Here is a 27,420-nt window from a genome sequence, read left to right on the forward strand (position 1 = left end):
ATGTGTAGAAAGGTGTGACTTTGTCTCTTATGGAGTATTCCGAGGGAGGATAAGGATTGGAGTCAATCTGTGGACTCAGGGATGAGACCATATAAGATAACATCCCACTATGCAAATCTATACATTATTATTTTTTTTTTTTTTTTTTTTTTTTTTTTTTTTTTTTTTGTATCTTGCCCTTGTCTTTGAGTCTGTAAGAGACAATTTAAGAACCTCCAAAAGTTAAATCCTTTTTATTAAAAGGTTGTTATAATAGAATTTTAACTTTTCCGTGTCGCTGTCTCTAATTTCGAGAAGGAAGAGAAAGTATGAGGTGCGGGCAAACATATACAGCGTACCTAAATATATCTCAAGTTCATCTCCCTATAGTAAATACTTTGTAATTATTTCCAAAAAGAGAAAAAACTGATATTTGGAACAGTTATTTGAAAAAAAATATGCCCCGGGTGAGGCTCGAACTCACGGCCTTCAGATTATGAGACTGACGCGCTGCCTACTGCGCTACCGAGGCTGATATGATAAATGTTTCATTTAATAAAATTTAATTTATATAAAAAAGGAAAGATCTTTTCCAATTTCAGATTAAATTTGGACATCCAAAAATTAATTTTTCAAACATTAATACTTAATATAATTTAATCTTCCCTTCAGCTGTTTCTTCAAAAACCAAAAAATTACTAGTAAGCGGAAAAAGGTTATTTTTGATTTTTTTCTAAGTACTTTTTAATATTTAACAGACTATTCATAAACACATCTCTTTTTATTGTTTTATTCTCGTATTTCTTGAACAATATCTATTATTAATTTCCTGAAATATATTTCAAGATAATCTCTGTCAACTACGATTTTCTTCTAATTTTCTAAAATGATAAGAAAGTGATATTATTGAATATTCAGATTTACATTTAAAAAAATAGAAGCAATGCCGCAGGTGAGGCTCAAACTCAAGATTATGAGACTTTATGCCCTCCCTACTGAGCTACCGAGTCTAGACTAATAGACTATTAAATATTAGATTAAAATATTGTTATGTTATGTAGAAAATAGCAACAGAAACAGTAAGGGGAGAAAAGGAATTTTTGATTATATTTTAAAATATTAATAATTTATAATCTAAAAAGTTCTGAAATTTGAAATTCAGAAATTTAATTTCCTTTCCATTACCTAATAGTACTCTAAAAAAATTATATAATTTATATAGGATTTTTCTCGAATATTAGAGTATGTTAGAATATCGAGTACGTTTAGTTAAAAAATTTATGTTTTCTTGTGTAAATATTACCGATTTTTTACCAGTTTTATTTATTTTTGTAGTATCATTCCCAAATTTTACTAGATGTAGAAATGAAAAAAAAAAAATTCTGGGATCATTCTGTGGGAAAATTCCTGGGGAGATGAAAAAACCGTGTTTGTTAGCCATTTGGATATTTGCTTTTGACACTAAAGTTATTTTTTCCAAATTTTGGTAGCGATTGATAACAATTGTTGAAATAACGTTTCCTATTTATAAAAAAATTCGGACAACGGGCATTTTTCATAGACAAATATTGATAGCTATTCAAGGTATGACTGTTCGTACCGGTGGTGTCCATTAAAATCTGAACACTTACTCATTCAATAATTAATCAAGATTTAGTGATTGAAATTTTCAATTTGATATTAAGTAGAAACTTGTGATCAATTCTAAGCTCATTTTCTTTTATAAAAAAACCTTTCTGAGGTTAGGAGAGACGCTTTATTTTTAGGTTCTTGTACTAATTGTTCGCCTCAATAAATGAGATATGATTATGATTCAATACTTAAAACACCTTAAATTTCTTTAAAGATGTATTAAATTTTTTTGGAAATTGGTCAATTGACTTTTATTGCCTTTTATTTTTCTGAAGTTGATCAAAAAAAAAAAGTATTTTAAATTGTAAACAATTAAACGAATTCAATGTAAACTAAACAATTAAAAATGCTAATAAATCCGGTTTAATAGGATGTATTCTGGTAATAAACAAATTTTAATTTCTCAATCAAGCATGTCCTTGTTCCATTGAGTTATCATCTGGTCCGGCTAAGCATCGTTTTCTTAGAGTACTTCTCCAAAAAAGTCTTAGAACTCCCTCTTGTTGATCTGGGCAAGGGAAATATTAGAAGAGACCAAAGGCTTCACTAGATCAATAATGAAGACCCCCATCCCTGTTATTGTTGGAGGGAATGACGTAGAACACCTTCTGTGTAGCTGCGTCTCCCTTGATGTTTAAATCTATATTTCTTTTTCTGCCTGGCGCACTGTCCATGATGTTCTAGGACACACTTCCTATTGGCTTAAGCTCCAAAGTTGCAAATCGTGCATATCAAATACTTTGTTTCAGCTAGATAAGTCCTAATCTTAGTGCTGCTAAGCTCCTTTTTGAACATTGAGGGCATTATCTTAGGCATGACCAATTTAAAAAGATGTTTTTTCACTTTGAAGGAATTTTAATATATTAAAAAGAATTTTTTACTGGATGCCCGTTTATATTCATGGAGACAAAACGGATTGTAAAAAGTCTAAACAGCCTTGTTGACAAGATGGATATAATATATTTTTGAATATCCGTGTGCCTTTCCCTTTATAATTCATGGCACCAATGGATTTATCCTCTCCTCATCTTATTCCTCCAATACTCGTACTCAACCCTCTTAATAACTAAATTTTTTTTTTTACCAAAAAATGGCGGGAAAAATTCAAATAAATTTCGAAAATGTAAAAAAAAAATTTTTAAAAATACGAGTCCATGTTGCAAATAAATATTATTTGTATAATTTGAACATCACTAGTCATAATTAAGGGAAATTGCGTGTTGTTTTTTTTTTGTTGTTGTTGTTTAAATATCCCTTGGTTAATATTATATATATATAATTACATTGATAAAGTTTTAAGTAAAAAAATTATTATACTGCTCAAATAGAGGATAATAAACCCATTCAAAAACAATCATTGTAGCGTAGATGAGAAATGAGCTAAATTGCTTCTAAAAATTAGAGATATACATACATATTGTGTACACATAAACCCAATATGTATCAATATATATCAAATGAATTTGTAAAATGTTTTGTTAATGCCTTGGATAATTAGGCAGTTTGAATCATATTGTGTGATTCTCTAACGATTCACATAAATGATGGATTGATCGTTTCCAAGATGAGATTTTGATCTTTTAAATGTACATCCATTGTATAATATTGTTGTTGTTGTGTTTTTTGTGTGGGTATGAACAGGGGCCTCAAAGCCATGTTGCTTTATTGATAGCTAAGCACGTGTTCTTCTTTTTTTCTTCTTTTTTTTAAAAGACAGTTAGACAGTATGTAAATGAAAATACATGAATACTTTTTATTGTTTTTTCCCCGTTGTTTTTTTCCCTCACCATTTTTAAAAGGGTTTTAAAATGAAATTTAACCCTATGATTTCTAAAGATTTTTCTAGTCCACAGTAATAACGTGAGATACAAGTGTCGAAACAATGAGTTTTTTTGAGAAATAAGCTTTGGCTACTCGACATGAGAGCCACTTCAAGCTTCATTGCATTGAATTACAGTTTTTTTGGCTAACAACCTCGGCCAAGGAATGAATTAAACTCGTATCTCAAGGAATTTTATGGTGTTATCTTACTAACATAAAAATTTTGCCCTAAATTAATTTTTTTCTTGGTGTGGAGTTTAGGGAACTTATTATTTTCAAAGTAAACACATAAAAGTAAGATAAATTAGAATCAATTTTTTAAATTAAACAACTAAATATATAAAATAAAGACATTTAAAACAAAATAAATGTTAAATGCCAAAATAAAGTATTTACGAATCAAATATTGGTTAAAAAATAGTTTATTATATAAAATTGTCAATAAAACTTCTATTCTGAGCTTTTGGTTTCATGTCAATGGATATCAGAGGCGTCAACAGGATTATATATAAATATATGTTTGTTTCTTTTTTTTTTGGTGGGGGGGGGGAATTTCAAAGATTAAACTTTTTTCAAAAAAAATAAATCATTATTCACAGCTATTTACAAAAAAAATAAAATTTTTGGAAAAAAAGTTTGAAAAATATGTAGCTGTTCAGAAAAAATGAAACTTTTTGAAAAAATTTCGAAACATAAATTCTAAATATTACACTTTTTTGAAAAAAAAATTCAAAAATCCAGTTCTTCAAAAAAGCTTAAATTTTTCAGATACTAATTTCAAATATTTAATTTTTATGTAAAAATTCACAGCTATTCAGAAATAATTAAATTATTTGAAAAAAAATTTCAACTTTTTTTTGAAATATTAAATTTTTTGGAAAAAAAAATTCAAAAATCAAATTCAAAATATTAAATTCTTTGTAAAATATTCAAAAATCAAATTTGAAATATTAAATTCTTTGTAAAATATTCAAAAATCAAATTTGAAATATTAAATTCTTTGTAAAATATTCAAAAATCAAATTTGAAATATTAAATTCTTTGTAAAATATTCAAAAATTCACAGCTATTAACACAAAAATCAAATTTTTGGGAAAATAAATTGAAGAATTAAATTTATAATGTTTAATTATCTAGTAAATACAAATAATCCTTAATTTGATGAAGGGGGCTATGACCCCTCCATTCCACCCCTTGTGGAAGCCCCTGGGTAATCACTATATTTTTTTTGTCAAAATCAACCCGGCAGTAGTTAGACCTTTTTCCTTATTTGTAAAGAATAAAGGGTGCTATTCCTTATAAAGATATATTTTATAGGCTACCAAAGTGGTTCATGTCATCAACGCTACCGTCACATAAAAATGGCATATATATTGTGAGATTTTGTAAGATATTTTAGGTGCATTTTAACAATATACAAGTGACTTGATCCGATTTTCAAGTATCTTTGTTAAAGACTACTACTGCCCTAATTGAACCAAATAACAAACTATACCAATCAAATATTACTTGGTCGATATCCTTTCAAAAAACGTAGCCAACCCCTTAATTTTATTAAATCTTTATTGGTCTATTCAGTTACAGTCCATAATTTCATTTCATTTTTACTTGAGACGTCTTCTATTTTTTTCTTTTTGCAATCCCATTTGATTATAATTCGATATCTTGCAGAGACCAAGGCCTATTTTTTGTTTCTGTACAAACACATATTTTATAGATACATGTATAAATAAATACACATCCATACCTTCAAGCCAAAATAACATTTTCAGCTTTAAATGTTCATATAAGTATTTCTATGAAGCTTCCAGATGTTTCACTTCAAGATCTTTCTTCAAAAGATAGAATATGGAAATTTATAAATAATACGTATTCCTCATTCTCACCAGCAGTCGGAAATGGGGCGTTCATCAAATTGATGCATTTATTTATAGTCATAATGAGATATCTACAATGCATAAACTCTCTATATTATACATACTACATAGACTAATAACATTTACCTTTGACCTAACAGAAGAAGTAACTATCTATGATCACTACAATCCAAACAGGAGGGATAATAAAAAAAACAGCAACATCAAAGACAGTTATGGCTGACTTCCTCCCTCATAATGGCTTCGAATAAAGACGAAAACGAAATTAGAGTCTCTTTGTTATTTTTGATGAGGCGTTGAGATTATGAATCAATGAACACTAAGTTCTCAAATTGTTAAATACATACTTTGTTAGTGTCTGATTTAGGCAAAATGTGCCAATTTGGGTAGTGTCTCGTATAACGAAAAAATTTTCTTACTTAAGTTATCCATCCAAAAGAGTTTTTGCCTTTGACTGAAGCACTGATCATTGACCAATTGTCATGTAAGAACCATTTATATCATTCTGAGAAAATAGACACGTTAACCTAAACTAACTTGTTTTTAAGAAGCAAGTCATTTTCGACTGAACATTAGTGTTGGATAAGTGATAGAATTGCATTCCTGACTGTTATACCATTCATCAGTCCTAAAGACCGATTAGTCGACCTTTCGGTACTACAGTCCCAGCTATCTTTTTAATTTATTCACTCCTAGGTAATATTGAAGAAAATAAAAACATTTGAGTATTTTAATCACCTTTTTAGAAATTAAATTGGTCAATTAAAATTATTCATTTCTTTTCAAAATTATAAAATTTAAATTTATTTATACAAGAGGAACTTTTAATTGTTATAATTATAAAAATTCAGCAAAAGTACAAGGATAGTAGTTTCTTGACCCTTTATGGTTCCCGCATCACTGCACGGGGTTTATCATCAAATTTTGACGGTTCTACTTTCATGGTAAAATCGTGGGTGTTGCAATGTAGAGAAGAAGGAGGCTAGACAATATTTAAGTTCAAAATACATCAAATTGCACCAACGCCACAACTAAAGAGTGTTGGTATTGTGGACTTGTTGAAAGCAGAATGGGGATCCTATACCCTCCTACTAAATACACGAATACTTAAGTCTTCAGGAAGTCAAACAGATATTTTTGTTGATCTTGTCTCCTTCAGAAAAAGGGGATTTATCCCTCCTCCCCCAATTTGAGACCACTGCATCCAATACCATGATGGAGGTCGGTTATCAAAGTATGTTCATCATTACTGACAGAAGAACAAATTAAAATGTCTTAATGGAACCTCCAAAATGCCTAGAAATCAAGGAAAATGGTTGATCTGAAGGTAATTAATGACAACATTGTACATGGGTACAGTTTAACCCCATTGGAACTTTGATATGAACCTTCTAACATATTATGTAATATGTATAAGTAAAAAAAAAAACATACTGATATAAGTTAATAATAAGCTTCTTAAAAGGAAGAGAAAAGTCGAAGCTATAAATTTATTGTCTACATAGAAGATGTAGAAAAAGGGCAGGAGTCGAATGTTACTTTAAGAAATATAACATAAAAAAAATAAACACACACGAAAAAGGGAACTAAGAAATTAGAATTTATTACAATACCAAAGTAATAACAAAACTAAAGCATTCTATATCCATCCATCTATCTATGAATGTGAATCAAATTCTTTTATTTAATCATCCATCCTTTTGTTACAAATAGTGTTCCGTAGACTAGAACAATATAGACTCAGTTTTACTCAACTTGAGTCCATCATTTTTTAAGTCAACTCTACTGATCAGTCGATCTTCAAATAAAGGAAATTTCTTTAACCCTTTATCTCATAAGCTTGCCCAGGAGCAACACTTCAGAAAATAGTCTTTAATATCGAAAAAAAGGATGACTTCCCAGAATTATCGTATGAATATGGGTATAGAGATAAAAATTAATGCATTTCAGAATCCGAAATACCGGAGTTTACTTCTATTTTACGATTGATTGTTTCAATCCTTTTGATTTCAATAAACTTCCTTTAATTATGGATAGGAAATTGTAATAATTTAAAAAAAAAAAGCAATTTTGAACAAAGGAACGTGTTTTCTTTATTAATCCCGGGACTTTTTAGTTCATGTGTTACATATCTGATGTACTTTATTTGTCTTAATAAACTATCGACATATTTAGGAAAAATTCCAAGGACCGAGGGTATTAAGGACCAGTCCGGATGAATGATCCTAAACCTGGAGTAGGCCGAATAAATAAAGACACTACTCTTACTTATACATTTTGGTGATGGATCTGGTACTAAAATAATTATATAAATATGTACATTACTAGTAGCTACTACATTTATTTTCTATTTTTTTACTTTTCGAATTAAGGATCGACGCAACACTAGTATTAAAAGAAAAATATGTTTCTTCTATAAATACCTTTGAAACCCTTGTTTTTTCCGTTTCTTTCTTACAGACAGAATCACGAAATAATTAGAGACACTCATAACATAATAAATATAATTACATATACTTTCAAACATTTCGTGATGATTGAAGATGATCATCGTGAAGAAGAAAAGAGTGTGAGGAGTCAGGTAATAAAAGGTGCAAAAATAATAAACATGGGTATATAATTAACCCCACGTACCTATAGAGATATATATGCACCTCCTATAAGCATATGTAAAAAGTATGTGATGAAAGTTTGAAGGTTAAAAAGGCATCATCACATCACTAATCATTGTTGTTTGAGTTTCTTCTTCAATATTTCTTCGTGTTGTTGTTTTTTTTTTTTCATAAATCCGATAATTTTTAATTAAGTCAAATCTGTGGTGATGGTGTATATGCTCATAGAGGCACAGCCTGCCCTTTATTTGTTTTTGTTTTGGTATATAAAACATACTTATGAGTAGCTAATGAATCAAAGTTTATAAATAGGATATACTCACTCAAAAATTTAAATCCTATTTTTTCCTCTCAAGAAAATCATTATTTTTGTAAGATGATTTCTTTTTGGCGCATGTTCTCCAATATGTTTGTATACATATATATATTGTACATTTATATAAATTTATTCAAAAAGAAAGTAGGGGAAACAAATATACATATATGTTATATGTTATTTTTGTCATTTTTTTCAATATTTATTTTTATATAAGACATTTTAACACGAAAACTATAGAAATTAAAAATATAATATAAACAGTTCTTGAGTTAAATAATTAATTATTTAACTTATCATTTAATGCTCACTTGGTGAATACATACGTAGTAAATTTTTTGGATTTTTTAAATTAGAACCTTTCTTTATTTTAAGAGTATATATATATATTTTTTTTTTTGTGAAAATCAGTTAAAATGGAAGATTTTGTGAGTTAGAAGTTAAAAATTGTTTTAGCTGATATTTATGATAAATAAATAATTACTTTCTCCATATTTTCCCTCCTCTAAAATTATATTTCTAATTTTTTCAATTACGTGTGGTTTTAGTAAATTTTTTGTTTAACACAATACATTTGCTACACTGTAGACTCTTAATTTATATTTTTTATATTTAATCACCTATTGATAAATATACATATTTGCAATTGCAACCATAATGTTTTTGCGACAAAAAAATTATAAAACTGCTCCAATTGAAGATTCAAAAACTCATGTTTTATTGATGATACATACCCTTGTTGGTTTGACTGTGAACAAGATTTTTTTTATGTGGGGGCGATGAGTAATACTTCATTTTTTAATAGAACACTAGCACAAACATGTTATCTTAAAGATAGCCAATGAAAAATTAAAAAGATTTCATTTATACTTAGCTTATTTATGTTAAAATTCGAAACTAAAACGATTCACTATAAACGATAATTATGTAATAGGTAAATTTTTATTGTAGAACCTCCATGTATATATACAACATTTCTGTCCATTAAATGTAATTATAATCAAACCTGCACACCCTTTCGACACACTTGAAAATGCAACATATAATTAACCTTGAAAAAATAATACTTTTGGAGAATATAAGGCATTTTTTTGCAAATGTTTGACCCTGTGATTTATTTGGTATTGCTAACTTGAAGATTGAAAATACATACTAAGATTAACTCACTAATCTTCTTTCTAAATCCCTTTTTTAATTCGTATTTTGATATACGTTCTTTTAGTGAAATAATTTGTTTTCTTGGATTTTTAATGTTTTAGGTAAATTTTCGAATCGACAACCCATATCTTAAAAAAACTGTGAGACACGTGGAATCGATCTTGTTTTATGAGAAAAATTTGGCTTCCATAGACGAGGAATCAGGTCTGATCAATATTAAACTTCACTTACGTAACTCCAAAGTAGGATTGAATAACATTTTATAATGAAAATGTAATCATTTAATCATCTTTTTTTTTTTAAACTCATTATATGTCTAGATTAATTTATTTATTGGAATAAATTATTTCTAATAATGACAAAAAAAATAAAAATTGTGATAAACTATTTATCCCTTTTGAACAAGAACAGCTGCCTTTCAAAGAATTCCTTTTAAATTTGCCAGCAAATATTGAGTGCTGGGTAAGGTGGAGATACTTTCTTGATTTCTTGAATGCTATTCAACCGTATGCCAAAAAAAGAATCCCAAAATTAACGGTGTAGCCCTGACAATTTGAAGAATATTTGGCATAAGAGAAGCTTAGCTGTCATGTTGTTTTATTAAATCAGCTGCAAGAGGAAGTCAATAATTACAAATCTCACTCATTCCGGATAAAAACATAGGTAGGAATGACTCAGAGGTTGACTTCTCAGCGGGGGTAGTTTGTTCTGAACTCTATGTCTTTCCATTTTTAGGCTGAAAAATTATGAAAAACAAACCTCTTCTTTAGACCCTTATAACTTATTCATTTTATATAGAAATGAGGATTATCATATCTCATATGATAGACAAATATTCAATGGTTAATTAAAAAAAAAAGATCTTTTGTTGAACATGCATCCACAGTGATTTTTATTACATTTTGTATTTTTTAAGTGACCCCATTTGAAATATTAAAACTATGTATCTACTCATCTTGAATTGATTGCTTTATTTTTTTCGATCCGGGTATCTCATTCCCAAGAAAAGAATCCACTCTACTCCCTTATGAGGTCTGATAGTTTTCCCCGGATTAATTGTCCCCCATCGTACATCGTGGAATTCATAATCCGAATTCGAATATCTCTTGAGATGTATGATCAACTTAAAAGTATTTTCCTTCGATTGCCTCGATCTTCCTTTTACGATGCATGACATACTGAAATTGGCATCGGGGAAAATAGGATTATAGTCTGGACTATTTCATGGTACACCACCATACAAATTGGGATCACTACAAAAAGGAGCAAAAATTCTTGGAAATGCATATTACATGTATATATATATTTAACGTGTTCATTAAATATTTTTCTATAACACAAGCTATGATATTCTTTACGACTATGTATTGTGAAAAAGTTATTTTATCGAAAAGTATCGTTTTTCATGTTTTTTTAGCCTAAAAATGGAAGTATATCGAGTTCAGAATAAGATACGGAAACAATAAAAAAATTATTAAATAATTTTTATTAATCCTATTTTTAATTTGGGAATTGTTTTAAGGGTATAAAATGATACTGAACGATAATAGTCACAAATTACTATAATTCCAGATATTTTTTAGATGACTGAGAGAACAACTGAGATCGATTTTGGATTCTGCGTTAAAAATATAAATTCATTTGAACAAAATGAGTGTCCCCTCTGTTATTAATTATTACAGCTTTGTACATAAGAATAATTTTTTTTTACCAATCTTCCAAATGGCGAACAAAACATTAATTTTTTGCAGTTTTTTTCGCTAATTCTTTCTGCAACTCTATTTTTAAGGTTAAGCCCCCTCTCCCCTTAAATTTTACATTCGTATGTTTCCTCTCCTTGGGTTTCTTGAAGACGAAGAGTTGCTCCCTCATGAAATGATTTTTTCGTGACTTTATCTATCCACAAAGAAGTAGACAGAATTCATCCAAGGGAAAATCCGTAGGTGGTCACTTGATTTCCTCGTTAAGGAATAACAACAATAACACTGGGTGTTGTCAAGCTTCTAAGGGTCTAGAATAATCATTGTACCTACATAAACATTCTTAATTAAACTTGAATCAAATGAATTTAAAATAAAATACGTATACGAACCATGTTTGTAATCAAAAATTATCAACATACAATTAAGGAGTTCGTTTTTCATAAAAATTATAATAACAAGGAAAAAAAGGAAAAATAGAAATGTTAGGGGGGATCGAACTACGGCACTTAAATCATTTTATTTGACAATGGGCATGAATGTTGTTTACTTATTATTATTTGTTTACATACTCGAGGATAGTGGTGCCACCTGGCGTGTATTTGTAGTTTAATTACTTATTTGTTTATTGCAGCAACTTAGTACATTTGCACAATCTTGCATACAATATTGACGGAGTTTCTTTTTTCGGTTCGGTTTAAAGTGATTTCTTCTACACTGACTTGAACCGATTTTTTCGTTCTAACTTTATTCAGCAATTTTGTTTTTCAGTCTCACTTTATAGACCAATTTTTTCGGTCTCATATATCATGAGGGACTGAATTTCATTTTTTTTAAATCTTAGATCAACCGTCGTTAATGTTTTCATTATATTAAACAAAGATCTTACATAGATTATCAATATCTAAATAGCCCTGAGAAGAATTCGTCGAATTCGAGATTTCCATTTTAAAAGTGGGACGATGGGATGGGAATTTAATCCAAGCTATCTCTGTTTAAACTTCGTAAGACGTCATTGCACCGTCTTCAAAATTTGAAAATGCATATGACGTCATAAACAATATATATATATATGTAAAACCGGTATTGACCAAATTTGAAATATGACCCATTTTTTCCTTCGTACCTATCGAAACGGAATTTTTCTATGGGACCAGTCTACACTTAACCCTTTTAAATGACCCAATTAGTTCGGTCAGATAAAGTTCATAACAGTTCCAGATCAGTCTCGGATTTTTCAGATCGAAAAACCCAACACGTTTGCAACCTTAATTGGGCAAGCCACTCCCCCAAAAAAAAAAAAAACTGAGGTCGACCCTGATGACTTCACTAATTGCAATTGGGGAAACCGACAGAGTGTACTTTTTTTTAATCTATCAATAAAAGGGGAAAACCTGTTTTTCCACATAAAATAAATGGATCAACCACAACAAATCTTTTAATTCCTTAAGACATTCATTACAAAATTGATTTAATTCATTTCATAACTATTCTACTTTAGTTGGTCAAACTAAGGACCAAAAAAGAAAGAGAGAAAAAACAGAAGATAAATTCCGTGATTCAATCAAATGTTTTTTACAAAATTTAAATTATAAAAAAAAGTTGGCAATTATCTAAACGTATTTATAAATGCAAATGTGCTTCATTAACACAAAAGCAAGTCCGAATGAATTTTCGAAAAATGGAGCTTATTTTTAGTATTTTACTAATAACTCTTATCTAAGAACACTTTTGAATTGGAGACATCGACACCGGGATGTATTTGAAAGCAGGGGCCAAATTATATAATGGTGATGTCATCAAGGGAGCCTGCTTAAAATATTATTATTTATTATTTTTTTTTTTGGGGGGGGTGGTGGGTAGTTTTTAAAATTCATCACACAATTAAAGGATTAAAGTCTTACAAATTAAATTAAGGTTTTAAACAGTAGATAACATTCTCATGACTCTTACAGCATCCCAAGACATTTTGAATTCAAAGTGTTAAATTGGCGTTTGGGCAATATGCATATAATATATTTAAAAAAAAGGATAATTCGGACAATTCTCCATTTGTTCATTCTTGTTCAGGATGGTGTTAACTCGTTTTACAAATATAAATCCCTCAACCTTTACTTCTATAGATAATTTTTTTATTTATGTACATACGTGTACATATTTTGATGATTACATTAAAGCATAATTATAGAGGTTCTGTTCTGTCTCTTCGCTGTGTGTAACAATGTATATGTGGGGAAGTTATTGACGACGTCGAAAGCGTCGAAACAAATGCATATTTTGATCATCAACTCCGTCTGAGGGAGGAAAGCAAATGATGGATGAGATATTTGGAGAAAAAGAAAATATAATTTTTTTTTTTTTTTTTTTTGAAAAATAAGCATCACAGGATGTCTCGACATCACTGTAGGTTCTATTGCACGAAAACGGATTTAAAGAGTAAGACACCCCGTACAAAACTGATTGTGTGCGTGTGTTGGTTGTATTATAACCTATGTGTGTATTAGGTACATATGAATAATGGCCTCGAATGACAGTCTCAGCAGTTGTTATCTTTAGTTCTTTACTTGGTACTCCTGGTGATTCCAAAAAAAAAAGTGACACTTACACACCGTGCGTACCAAAAACTGTCCATGGAAATTTTTTAGGTAGGACAAGAGATATAGTACATTAGGTTGGTTGGTTTTTTTAACTTTTTTCGGATTTATATTAGAGCTAATTGAAAAATGGTTGTTAGTGGATTAAAAAACTCTACATTCACAAAATGTAATTCTTCTAAAAGGTAATTTATAGGTTGCACATCTCGATCAAAGTTGGGGAAATTGCAAATGTTATTTATTTAGTTAATAAATCGTTCTTCTTTATTTTTGCATAAAATACTTTTGATAGACATTTTACTCATTTATAAAAAGTCTTTAAAATGTGTTTCTCTTAAGTCAATCTACAGAGTAAAAAAGAAAAAAACATGACATAAGAACACTTTGAACATTATTTTTTGATCTAGTTTGAATGAAAATATTAAACAAATATTCAACAAAAGTTAACTGTTCTAAAAGGGTATTTCTAGATTGCATAACTCGTTATTCTGTATTATGACATATAATAATTTTGATTGACATTTAATTAATTTATAAGCAGCATTAACAATGTGGGTTTTTTTTTATTTACCTTAAGTTTATCTATGTAGCAAGATAGGAGATGCAAGAAAACTTTGAACATTTCTTTTGATGTTAACCTTCCTGAAATTGTAAGAACATGGACTCAAAAATATCAAATAAGTATTTGCTTCATAGTAATTACTTAAGAAAAATACAAATCAAAGTCATTTTATGCAAAATGACGTATAATAATACTTTTATTTTAGGGACTCTAAATAAATAATTTTGCCCTTTTTTCATACTTTGATCGAGAAGGGGGATTTATTAAAAAAAAGATATTGTGGAGCAACAAAATTTTGCATAGGTTAATTTTTTTATTACATGAAAAATGTAAAAACACACCGTCCTAACGTAATATACATCGTATTACTTAGTGGGTAATATAATTATTATTTTGTAAAAAAAAATAATAACAAAAAAGTGGGAAAATTTGGTCGAAGTAATACATCAAAATAAAAAAATAAAAATATCCAAAATATAATTCACGACTCTCTCTCACTAAAAAAAACCAAAAAATTATTAGGCATATATAATTTTTATTTTTTTATTTTTAGGGAATGAAGAAGAAAAAAATAAATATTTTTATTTTCTTCCAAAGAGATTTTTTTAAAGTATATTTTTTTTTACTTAAAAAAAATTAAAACTATAATTAAATAACTTGTAATTAAATCCACATAATATAATTACAGTCTCCTAAAGGAAGAGAGCCTCCTCAAATTGATTAGCCGAAATGGAAATCCTCTTATCGATCATGACTTTTTTTCCCTCTCCTCACGCAACCTTGAAGTCAACCCCCATAATTTTATTTTATTTACTTTAGTCGTTCATGTTAATATACAGGGTTGTTCAGATCCCCATTGACAAAAGTCATTACCAATAGCCCAAAAATAACTGAAGTCCAGAAGAAAGTTTATTTATAATTTCTGTTAGAGATTTAAAAAGTTACAAAATATATTGTAAATGTATTCAATTAAATCACCTTCTTTGTCGATAACGGGTTGGAGTCTTCACCGAAGTGACTGACACGATTTACACACTTAGGATTCGGAAAGTGGCTTTGTGAGATTCAACATTTGGATGGTTGGTTTTTTCACCTTATTCTCTAGATACCTCTAAGCAAAATGGTGTTAAGATCTAGGCCTGAAAGAAGATAACCACTCTTGAGTTTGATTTCGGAACGTGTGGGATCACATCCCAGCTTTTGTCTTTCACGGATTTATAGCACGGAAGGACAACAGGCTCCAAAACTTTGGATGTGTAGCAGCCTTGGTTCAACTGGACGCCATTTTCTAGAAAAAAAACCCGGAAGTTTAAATCCTTGACTACAAGGCTGCAAATTTGGATTTGAGTAAGGCCATAGATCTGGTGGAACCTTAATTGCTGGAGCAGCAATGATTTGTTCATTTTGACGGTTGAATTTGGCATCCAGGTCAGATATTTTATCAACTGAGAATATAATTTCCGTCGTTGCATAAAATTTGGAAGTAAAAGTTGAAACTTTAGGAATTGCGTATTAAGTCCTCATGGACTAAACGAAGAACAGTCCTCTGTGATATACCATACCAGCAGCTATATTATTTGACAATTTTCTCAGATTCTGATAAATCTTTTTTTCATATAGTTGTGACAGGTTTAAAGCCCCTTGCAGCCCGTGGATTTGAACTTATGGGTCAATCTTAATTACTCGCAGTCTCACCATGTCGTTTGATGGTTTAATTCTAAAAAAATTACAATAAAATTATGCAGGATTTCATCTACCAGAGCCAGGTTTTAATACCCCAACGATCTATAATAGAATGAACAAAAAAGAACGAAAGCAGCAACCATTTTTCCTTTTCTAATTTCAAAACTGTTCTTTTTTGCTACATTTTGCCCATTCATATAAATGCAATGTTTTTGTTCCTTCAATTCATCGTGGCTATTCAATAAATAGGGCGAATTCATAGAAGTTGGGTAGTTACAAAGAAATACAAGGTTAGAGCATCATGTAATCGGGCCTGTTAGAATTTTCAATTTAATATATTGTACGACTCCTGCCAAGAAAAGCAGATATTGACAAAACTCCCAACCACTCATCTACTATGACGTCACTATTAAAACCGTGGTGGAAGTCAGACAAAAGTCGTACACACGTTATGGTATAACTTGTATTTCTATTAACTTTGGATAGTTCGTTAATGTGCAACACCTCTTGGGACAAAAAAAAGAAAAAGGAGTCACATAGACCATTACTTCCGACAAACTCGCAAATTACTTTATATCTTTTGGTTAGATCCTAGGGACTACCGGATTCTATTTTAATATTTTTTTAATTTGTTTTTTTAATTACAATATAAATACGAGTATAAAATTGACAATACATATATTCATTTTATGTTTGTTAGAATGTAAGAAGGGTTTATTTATACATCATAAATATCTAATTTTCTACTGCCTTGCTGAGGGAGGAGATGGAAGGAGGAGAGGGGAGGGGGGGGGGCAAGTCAGACATTTATAACTAGGTACATATGTACACACACATAAAAAAAAAAAAGATTTATAGGGCATGATTATTACATATGTACATATTATTAGATATGTATGAATATATGGGCCCTTTTTCCGCCCATCACCAGGAATGGAACTACTACTGTTGAATTGGGGGGTATTTAAGAGTCTCATTATGTAGCTAGGTATACCCGTCATCATCATCAGAGAGGATAAACACATCGTATACACTCATACATAGTTACGTAAGGATCACAATTAAGGGGGAGGTCATCCTCTCTTAAATCATGTGTTTTTAGGCCTTGTTTGTAGTCGTTCTTTTTGTTATTTTCATTAACCTACGCAAAACGTCTACCTATTATTAAAATAAGGCTCCCTCCTTCTCTTGTTGGAAAGAAGATGTCTTTTTCTAGGGGTATAAATCATATCCAATGAATGAGATTGCCTCTTTACGTTAGGAGTTATGTTACAAAGAAGTACAAAGCTATTATAAACATGTTCAAATAACGTCAATCCGAATTAAAATTAATGATTATTACTAGTGATGAGTCGATTCTAAGAAAAACAATCCTAAAATTGTGTAGAACACTTCATGGGCGTCAGCAGAATTATATTGGGGGAGAGGCTTGGTTTTTGGATTATTTTTTTTTAAATTTTAAAAAATTAATAGGAAAAAAATTTGAAATTTGAAATTTTTTTTTAAATGTTATATTTCAAAGTTTTGTACAATATTTGTTTGGTTTTTTTGTAAAAAAATTTCAAAAAGCCACAAATGTTAAAATTAAATTTTTCGAAACAAATTACAAAAATTAAATTGCAAGTAATAAAACCTTTAAGAAAAAATTCAAAAATCCATAGCCATTCTCAACAAAATTAGATTTTTTAGAAAAATTAGAATTCAAAAATTCAAAGCAACTTACAAACAGTTAATTTTTTTGGAAAAAAAGTTATAATCCACAGCTGTGTACAAACATTAAATTTTTTGGAAAAAAATTTCCAAATTAAATTTCAACTATTAATTTTTTGGAAAAATTTCAAAAATCTAATGCTGTAAACAAAAAATTATATTTTGTGCAAAAAAGTAATTAAAATTAAGTTTACAATATTAAATTTATAGGAAAAAAAGCTCAAAAATTCATAGCTATTCCTAGAAAGTTAAATTTTTTGTAAAAAAATTTGAAAAATTAAATTTTTGCAAAAAAAAAAAAATATATTAATTTTTTTTTTAAAGTAAAAGTTCCTTAATTGGAATGGGGGCTAATCCCCTCGAGACAACTCCTTGCGGTGGTCCCTGTACTACTAATGGTCTTTTGACTACATCATATTACATTTTTAATTACATTAAACAATCACTGGTTAGAGCAAATTAAGTCACTTGTAAGTTGATCAATGTTACTACACTACTGTCAAGTCTAACGGGCAAATCAATACAGTTTAATGGTAATATACGTTTAAAAAAGTTCAGTTCGCTCCCAGATATGAGAAAACATGCACTGCATACACAAAACTGAAGGTACTACAATAATAACTGCTGCACCGATGGCATGTGTTTAGTAATAACCGTATGATCATGTTCAGTTTGTCTTCAATTTATTTCTTCCCAGTTTTAGAGCATATTTTGATTATAAATTATTATATTTATTCTATTTTATAAAATTATAAGACCACAGTCAAAAATTCACATGATCGTTTCTGTAAATCGACGGAAATATATCATATTCAAAAGTTAGAAAATAATGATTGAGATAGAAGAATTGGAGATACCAATTCTAATTAATTGTATCATAACTAATTATTACAGGTAATGATTTTGGAGTTCTTTTTTTAATTATTAAATTGCTAGAAAAAAATTAATATTTGTCAAATATAGACACATGTAGCTAGTTAATTTACATAAATCGGTTTAAAAAAACAGAAAAAAAAACATTGTAGTTTGTGTCAAATGTCAATATTTTGGCTTCTTTTACTCCATTCGGAACGTTAATTTTTTGAATTAGAAATAACTTTTATTCATCAGCTCTGAACAATCAATTATTGAATAATAATTGAGAAGAATTTAGCAAACTGCAAATTATTTTTGGGCCTTCCCCTTTTCTCTTTGGTATAAAGGTTGCGATTTCCAATAAAGATAACGACATGCTATTGTGTTTTTTCACTCAATGACTTAATCATATCAATCACATCTTTAGACTGCTTAATCATCGAATTCACCAATCTAATTTATGTTCTAATCTACCCCTTAAGTAGTTAATTATTGAAATCAAATTGATAATATTTTACTATAGAACAACTAATTATCATCATTGGGCTAATCGGCTGCAAAAAAGAAAAATATCTAACTAGTGTTGATAGTTCCTAAACACTCTCAACTTCTGACGTCATTAAAAATAAACTATGCTGGATTTGTAAAGTTTACTAAATAAATAATTTTGCTGTTAATCTCTTTGATTAACTTAGATACCTATATCCGTCTGGTACAGACCGAATTACCAGATAGAATGACCAGTCCTATTGCTATATAAAACTATCAGTTCTAAGATTGTTTTCAAGCAAACATTTTCTTGGCATTGCATGGACCATATATAATTCGTTATACGTTGTTTGAGAACTATTTTCATAGTCGGCTATAAACAAGCATGATTGTACACCATTTTACAACTATAAGCAAGCGTTGCTTAGCCATTAGCTGGCTAGCATTTGCATAGGTGTATGAGACGGGACAATTGCTCCCCCCATTTTTTAAGGGAAATTTAAATATTCATTATATATTTGTACAAGCAGCTTAATATATTCGGCTAATAATAGAAAACTTTTTTTAAAGGGACATATTTTTAATAAGAAATTGTTTTGAAGAAAAAAAAAGTTAAATTAAAATGTAAGTTACAAATTTTGGGGCAAAATTTGAATGGCCCCTAAAAAGCTCTATTGCCGATTTTTAGCATATATGCAGTTATTATTTTTTTGCTTGGCATTTGAAAGCTAATAAATAATCAATTATTGTCTTATTATGATAATACTATCAACTCAAAAGAAAATGCTTCTAAAATGTTCCTACATGCAGTCTATACATGTATATTTTCTTAATAAAAGTCCCTGATTATTGCTGCAGACCTGAGTGTATCTCACTTGATTTATTTTATCCATGTATATTAAGCATTTTTGTTTCTAGTTGACCCAATTATGATAGCTAAGGGCAATTCAGTACCTATCAGATCCCACAAAACCTACGACAAGTTTTTTCTCAGCAAAAAAAATACCTCTTTTGCATTGAAATGTTAAATCATTTTAGTGATAAATATGAGGGAAAAAATATGCAAACATTATTAAAGACGCCTTTTTGAAGGGTTTTATAGCACCAACGCGTATTGACAGTACTGCAGTGCATAGTTTTAAATTAGACCCATCCAAGCAATAACTTATAACTATGTTATTTACAGAGATATCTCCAGCCGAATGAAACAGTGTCTGATTTATTAATATTAAAAGTCTTTAGTTATTTTTGGAGTTTTTTTCTTCATTCTGTGGCCATGATTTTTTTTTTGAAAGAGTCCCTGCATGATGCAATATAAGTTGTATATAAATCCATCTTTCATAGTTTGAGTCGTGGGTGTTGAATTTATATTTAAGTACTATTTTGTACCCATGAATGAGTACTTTGTATGTAGGGATCTTAGGAAGAAAATTGTGTCTTAAAATATTCATAAAAAAAGAAGAAGAAAAAAAAAGAAGATTGATCAGCCTCGAACTCCTCCTTGGGATGATGTACCTTTATGGATACTGGAACTATGTGTGTGATACAGAGAGAGCAGAATTTATAAGTACATTGGTGTGTTGACACGGTTATGAAATATTTTCATAACGGCTTCAGTATTCCAGTATTTTCGATACTTTTTATAGATAAAATATGGAAATAGATGTCGTTAAGGGCAATTCACATGCTGTAGGGAGGATGGTGCAGATTAGATTTCTTTATTACAATTTCTAGATAAAAATTTGTTGATAGGTCAAATAAAAAAATTCACTAGCTACATGTAGTAAATTAAACATTCAAGTAATTCAAGATTACTTAAATTTTACTTTAAAAAAATTATAAAAAAAATAACAATATATTTTATTGTCAAATGTTGTGGATTTTGCTTCTTTCCGTTAATCTGCAGTCTGGACGTTATTTGTTTGAATATAAATTAACTCTTGTTCAGAAGTAATACCTTGAAATACGAGTACCCAAACATACAATTGTGACAGACATTTCGTCATACTTTATATCTCAGATTCCTCCAAAGAAAAGAAAAAGAAAAATAAGAGAAGATAATTTGGTCATTTCTTTAAAACTACGCTAAAATAACTATTAGGAATTGTTTCAGCTTAATAAATGATTATTTGAACTTACCAATGTACAATCGAACACTGGTAAGAGAAAAAGAAATAGAGAAATCGACAGCTGACAATAACATACGCACTGCTATAAATTAACAATTTTACTATGAATTTTAGAAGTTTATATTTATCTGACGGTTAGTCCATATCTTTCATTCTGTTAAATTATTTTTTACTTGAAATGTAATTACTCAATTATTTGCAAATCATTAAATCTGCAGGTTCTTTGTTTGGGATAAGGAAATGCTTTTACTAAAAATTGAGAGGGGGCTCTTTATATTAATTTTTTTCCTAGCCTGTCTGGCAGGACAGATTGGGAAAAACATTTTACCAGTCCCACAGTTTGAAGATGCGTTTGATACTTTTGTTACGCTTTGCACATGTGCAAGATGTGTAAGTTGTACTTTAGGCATGCGCAAAAGTTAAATGTAAATTAATTGTCGATGTAAATTTGTTAAAATAAAGTTGTTCAATATTATTATACAATGATAAAACAGGTGGACATGTAAAAAAAACACTTAGTTATGCATGAATTAGGATCCCCTGTCTGTTGGGACAGCAAATACACTCTAGGAACCTGTTCGATATAGCAATTTGTCTGTCACAGACGTTCAGACGAGGGTTAACTGGGGTTTATTTCGTCTTGACATATTGGCGCTGTATGTACAGGTTTTCAAATTAATTTATTATGTTGGCGTATTAAATGCATCAGAGCCCCGATATCTCTATAGTCCAGGGATACCGAACAGCACTAGTAAATTATACATTAAACTGTCCCGTTTTTGGGAAAGTATTTTTTATGGCATATACCTGTTTTACCAAAGATAACATTCCTCTTTTGTGTTTAATAGCTATCAATTCAACCTAGGTTACAATTTGGTGTCCCATGTTTGATAAAAATGGGAAATAATTTTAGACCCTTATAAATATTTATAAAATAAAAGTGGCACAATATTTTCTACTCATATCCCAAATACTAAAAAATACAATTTTTCACGTATAGTATCATCATATTTAGGACGGTACAAGAGGGGATCAAAAAGGTCCCCTTTCAATATGAAAATCCCATTTTTTTCAAATTAAAATAGGACTATAAGATAAAACTAAGTCAAAAATGGCTTGAGAGGCCTCAAACTTTGTCAAAGACAATTTTGTATTGTATCCAACAGAAAAAAGTTTGTGTGCAGCTTACAAAAGTATAATAACTCGTCATGGGACTGTCTAATAATGTACATACTTGGTTGGGACCGACCAAGTGGAACAGACTCTTGACCTAAAGTTCAAATGATAACCGAACGTACATACATATATGTACATAGGTATACACATATATAAATATATACAAGATTAAAATAAAAGGAACCTCAACCCCTGATTCCCATAAATCAAAATTAATTACACCTTTTCATTATTTTTTATTTTATTTACAAGCAAACGGGAGATCTTTTGAAAAAAAAAAAAAGAATCTCTCTCAGTGTTCTTTTCTTCTCTCCTTTGATGAAGAGGGGGGAATATATAAAAGATTTGGTTTTTTTTTGTTGTTGCTCAGTGGTCCACAGTGCCCATCAATTGATCAATTCCATATATGGCTGTTAAAAAAAGTATTACGCAAGAAATTCCAGTAAAATATTAGTACACTGTATGTACATTTCTAATATGACAATTTGACCGGTTATTCCCCTTGAAGCTCGGTAATATCCTTAGTAGTAAAACCAACCCTGGTTATAAGTATAGTCCAACGACAAAAGGAAGTATTCATGTCAAATTATAATACTTAGTAATTTTTGTTAGGGAAACCTTACATGATTTTTAGGGGACATTTTGACCGACTGTAGGTTTAATGCATTATCAAACATTTCCATAATTATCCACTAAAAGCCTGCTATAACAAATTTTTAGTAATTGCTTAATTCGTGAGGCTCTGATTTATATGATGTTCAAAACTATAACAAGCCCTACAAATATTTAGGTCAGATTACTTTGTGGATGTTATTATTTAGAATTATTTTTTTTAAAGAAATGTTTAACTATATTTCTACTGTACATTTTGACCAGTTGCATAATAAATCATCCAACACATCTCCATATATTTCCATTTAAAGTCGCGTATATTTTTGCAGTTAGGAAAACTCTGATTTCAACCATTCTTGAATAAAATGTGTATATAAACAGAGCTTTGTCCATGAATGGGACTTTTGCATCTTTCGTACAAGTTGCATTTTGTAGAAAAATAATTAAATTTGTTCTCTGTAGAGACAACCAATTTGTGACGATATATCGACTTTTTTATTGTTTTTTTATATATATTGGCTTGTCTGCACTTAAAAAACAAAACAAAACCATGAACAAATAACTTTTTTTTATTCTCATAATAATAATAAATGGGAATAAGAAGAACAAAGGTTCAAAAAGGTTAAGTATATAATAACATAGGTACGTTTGTTCAAGTGTTGATTTGTGCATAGGACTACAAGACTGACTACTCCGTGGTGGGAGTGAAAGAGTGAATTAATATAATTTATTTTTTGTTAATCAGTGTAGGTATCAATTTGTTTTTTTATGTGTTCTTCCATGATTGAAATGATGCCTTTAGTGCAAAAGGTCGTTTATATAATAGCTAAATAGTAGCGTTGTGTTAGTTATTATTTAGGACTAAAGACTGCATTTCCGTCTAGTTCAGTTTTCTAAAGCTGATAAAGTTTGGTCCTTTATGACGTCAGTTAACTGTATATCTTCTTTTTTTTTAAATCAGTTCTAGGTCTGACAGTCATACAGACGGGTTCCAAAGACCGATAGGATCGGTCTTAAGACTACAATGAACCGAATAAATTAGGAATGACACAAACCTACGACATAGTATTGCATTGTATATTCCAAGGAATTTCAAAATCGTGGGAGAGTGAGCCAGGATCGATTCCATGGGGGAGAAGTGAAAATATGATTTACCTATTTCTATAAAAATACTTTTAAAAATAACCATATTTATTTTTATTTCTATTTTAAACAAAAAACCAAACATTATTTTTCTAAAAACGTCATTCCATTCATATGAACTAGATTTTTTAATGCAGAAAAGCCTTGTATTTTGTTTCAGGAAAAGTGGAAAGGCTCGTATATCTTTTTTTTTTTTAAATGTAACCTCATCTTTCAGTCGGAAAAATTAAAATGTTAGTTGGAAAGTTTGGGAAAACTATCAAAAAATCCTAGTATCGACCCTACACTAAGCCTCCAACCCCTGATACTCCCTCCCTCCCCTTTCACACACACAGTACCAATACCATATACCCCAAAATAGGGTGTCCTAGCCTCATCAATTTTAAATATGAATAACTATCAAAAGTTGCATGATTAATTATTATTTTATCATGAAAGTCTTAACGTTATTATTATAAAGTTCCCTCCCTCCCTTTGTAAGGTAACTTTGGCGTCCCTAATTCCCTTTACACATACACCACCAACAGGTCGTCTGGTTTGGTGTAAGACAAATATTACCCCCCGCACACAGAGAATTAATATGCTATATATATTAAACAATGGAGACAACAACTTAAATCTACTCTAAAATAACTGTTAGAAATTGTTTCAGCTTAACCCATGATTATTTGAACTCACCAATGTGCAATAAGAACACTGGTAAGAGAAAAGGAAATAGTGAAATCGACAGCTGACAATAAAATACAATGTATTTTTTTGTGAGGTAACGCCGTACCATACGAACCTTATCAAATGAAAAACAGATAAAAAATGCTTTAGTCTTGTTTTGTAACAAGTGTTATAGTGATACTTAAGAATTCAAAACGTTAGTGTAACGGGAACTTGTAGCAAAATTACGTCATGTAAAAATAGTTAGTATGAAGGAAAACAGGAATGAAAATTTTCTTTTTTCAAAATTTTATATCAGATTTCTGAACTAGCTATAACCCCTCTCCCACCCATACAAAAATCCTGAAGACAGACAGGGGCGTATATGAATTGCCATTTCTTTGTTTCATGTTTTTAGTTAAAAAAAGTTAGTAATGTGTCGTTCCTTATTTGTTTGGTCCAGTCCCATCTTCGGACCGTTTGAATCATTTCTTGGGAACGGTTCTTTTTTAATGTCAGTACAAAACGGATCTTGTTTTTAAATAAATAAAGTTTAGTGACGTCATCAAGGACTGAACTTTATCAGTTTTATAACTGATATGAAATGACTGAACTGAACCGGACCGATACTGAACCTGACGATGCCGTATTCTTCAGTTCTAAATAAGGACCGACACTACGCAAGAATATTGAAAAATGGATAGTAACTTATGTAGGTACCGGAATTTGTCACAAAAATATTGGTATCGTGAGAACACTAAACATTTATTTATACAAAGAACATTCCCCCTTCATTATTATGAATAACATGTTATTATACAATATGGGCCTCACACTGACCTACTATGCACCAATAAATATATCGTCATCATTTGTAACCAAATAAGGGTTAAAATATCCGACTTAGTCAGACAAAAACGCAATTAAGTAACAATTTGACAAATCATCTGCCAATAAATATGATTTATGATCGTTAGAACTTTTTTCATGACACATTTTGCCGTTGTTATTTTTCCTTTTAATTTGCCAAATGTGAAACTGTCATTGTGGCAATATTTTTTTATATATAAGCTTAAATGCGGAAGACAACTCGACAAATTTATAATTGGAATTTTATTTATCGTTTGGAATGTATTTTAATTGCATGAAAATGAATGGTTATTTCGATAATTATTGTGTGTCACTTTCAAATTGTATTCCTCTTTTCTTTGCCGTCAATTATTAGTTGACATTACTTAAAAGATATGACAAAAACATTTTCCCCACAACAACAGACCTTATTTCTTTATTAGAACATATCTACTCAAGAATAAAAGAATCCAAAGATTTACGTCTTAATACGAGACGCCAGAGACATCATTTGTATTATTAGCGTGTCAGGCCAAAGGTCAACAACGGAACCAAGAGCACATGTGCCATTACATGTAGAGTGTAAATATATCTGTACATATATTTACATTCATAAGTATATAGGTAGGTGCAGAGTGTTTAAAACGTTAGGAACACACAAGATGACTTTTATATTTTTTTTATGAAGGTGTTTTCTTTACCCATTTTCTTATTAGGAGCATAAGTAGGTAGGTAATAGTGTTAAGAGTAGGTCCAAGACCAATTTTTTTTGTATGGTCCTAAGGGATTTTTCTCATACGGATCTGAATCAAAGTTAAAGCCGAATTTTTTCCCTCAAATTTATTTTTAAGTCTGATTTCATATTGTAGACTGAATTATTTTAATATGAAACCGGCCCAGATCCAACAGTTTTTGAAACAGGATGGGGCAACAACTATAGTTGTAAAAAATATTACCTACATGTATGCTAAAAAAAAAAGAAGTATGAAAATGATGTTTCGCTAGACTAGCTGCAAGTAGTTAGATGATGAAAAAAATAGATGAAAATAAAATACACTCTTGAGGTTGGAGCGGTTATTACGCTCTTTCAATGTCCTATTGGACAGTCCGGTTTGGATTTTCAGACCTAAGCCCAACACTAGTTCCCCTTGCGTGCACATGTTTTTTTGCATCGTAGTACAGATATTTGAAACTAATTGGAGCCTTGATAAAATATATATTTAAATGTGTATTTAAGTAGATGTATTCATCATATCTAAAGGTGGCAATCATTTAGGGATAGGGATGGGGTTTTGTACCCATTTGTGTATGAATAAATTATAGAAAAGACGCCGTTAAGTGAGTACCTTAACAACTGACTAAAAGATCAAAATAATATACATAATTGTATGTTGTAGGGATTTGTTTTGTTTTTTTAAAGTGAGAGATTCCTTTTCTTTTATTTTGGCAGTTTTTCATGTTCGACATAATAACCCTTAGTGACTCAAATATGTAGAAACAAAACTTATTCACTATCCATTGATAAAAATACCAATAAATTTAGAGGAAAAAAAGAATCGAAACGTGATAGAATTTTCTATCCGACTACCTAATGTACATATGTTCTCCTAACAAAGATTTATTATTTTTTGTTCAGACATTTACCCTCATTGAATGGATGGAAAAAGGGTATGAAGTGTTTTGAATGACTTCACAAATAACATAATAAACTGAAAGCAACGCCATATTGGAGGTATGGTATTTGAGTTTTTCCCTCTTAGCTCTTTGGGTATGTAAAATGAATAAAAAATAAAATGAGATGGACGATAATTATTCGTTGAAGAATATTAAATATGTAATCCAGACTCATTTTTGGGGAAAATCGGTCTATATTTG

The 27,420-nt window shown here is 29.9% G+C and overlaps 1 protein-coding gene and 1 non-coding gene across 5 annotated transcripts in view; one reads left to right on the forward strand and one right to left on the reverse strand.

Moving 5' to 3' along the window:
• The window catches only part of LOC121114021 (uncharacterized), a 133,299-nt gene that overhangs the window by 30,601 nt on the left and 75,278 nt on the right, over positions 1–27,420 (forward strand). The gene's annotated exons all lie outside the window — the stretch shown is intronic.
• TRNAM-CAU (transfer RNA methionine (anticodon CAU)) lies at positions 439–511 on the reverse strand. The gene has a single exon. It is a non-coding gene; the product is annotated as a tRNA-Met (tRNA).

Source organism: Lepeophtheirus salmonis, chromosome 3, assembly GCF_016086655.4.
Source record: "Lepeophtheirus salmonis chromosome 3, UVic_Lsal_1.4, whole genome shotgun sequence".
Taxonomy (NCBI): domain Eukaryota; kingdom Metazoa; phylum Arthropoda; class Copepoda; order Siphonostomatoida; family Caligidae; genus Lepeophtheirus; species Lepeophtheirus salmonis.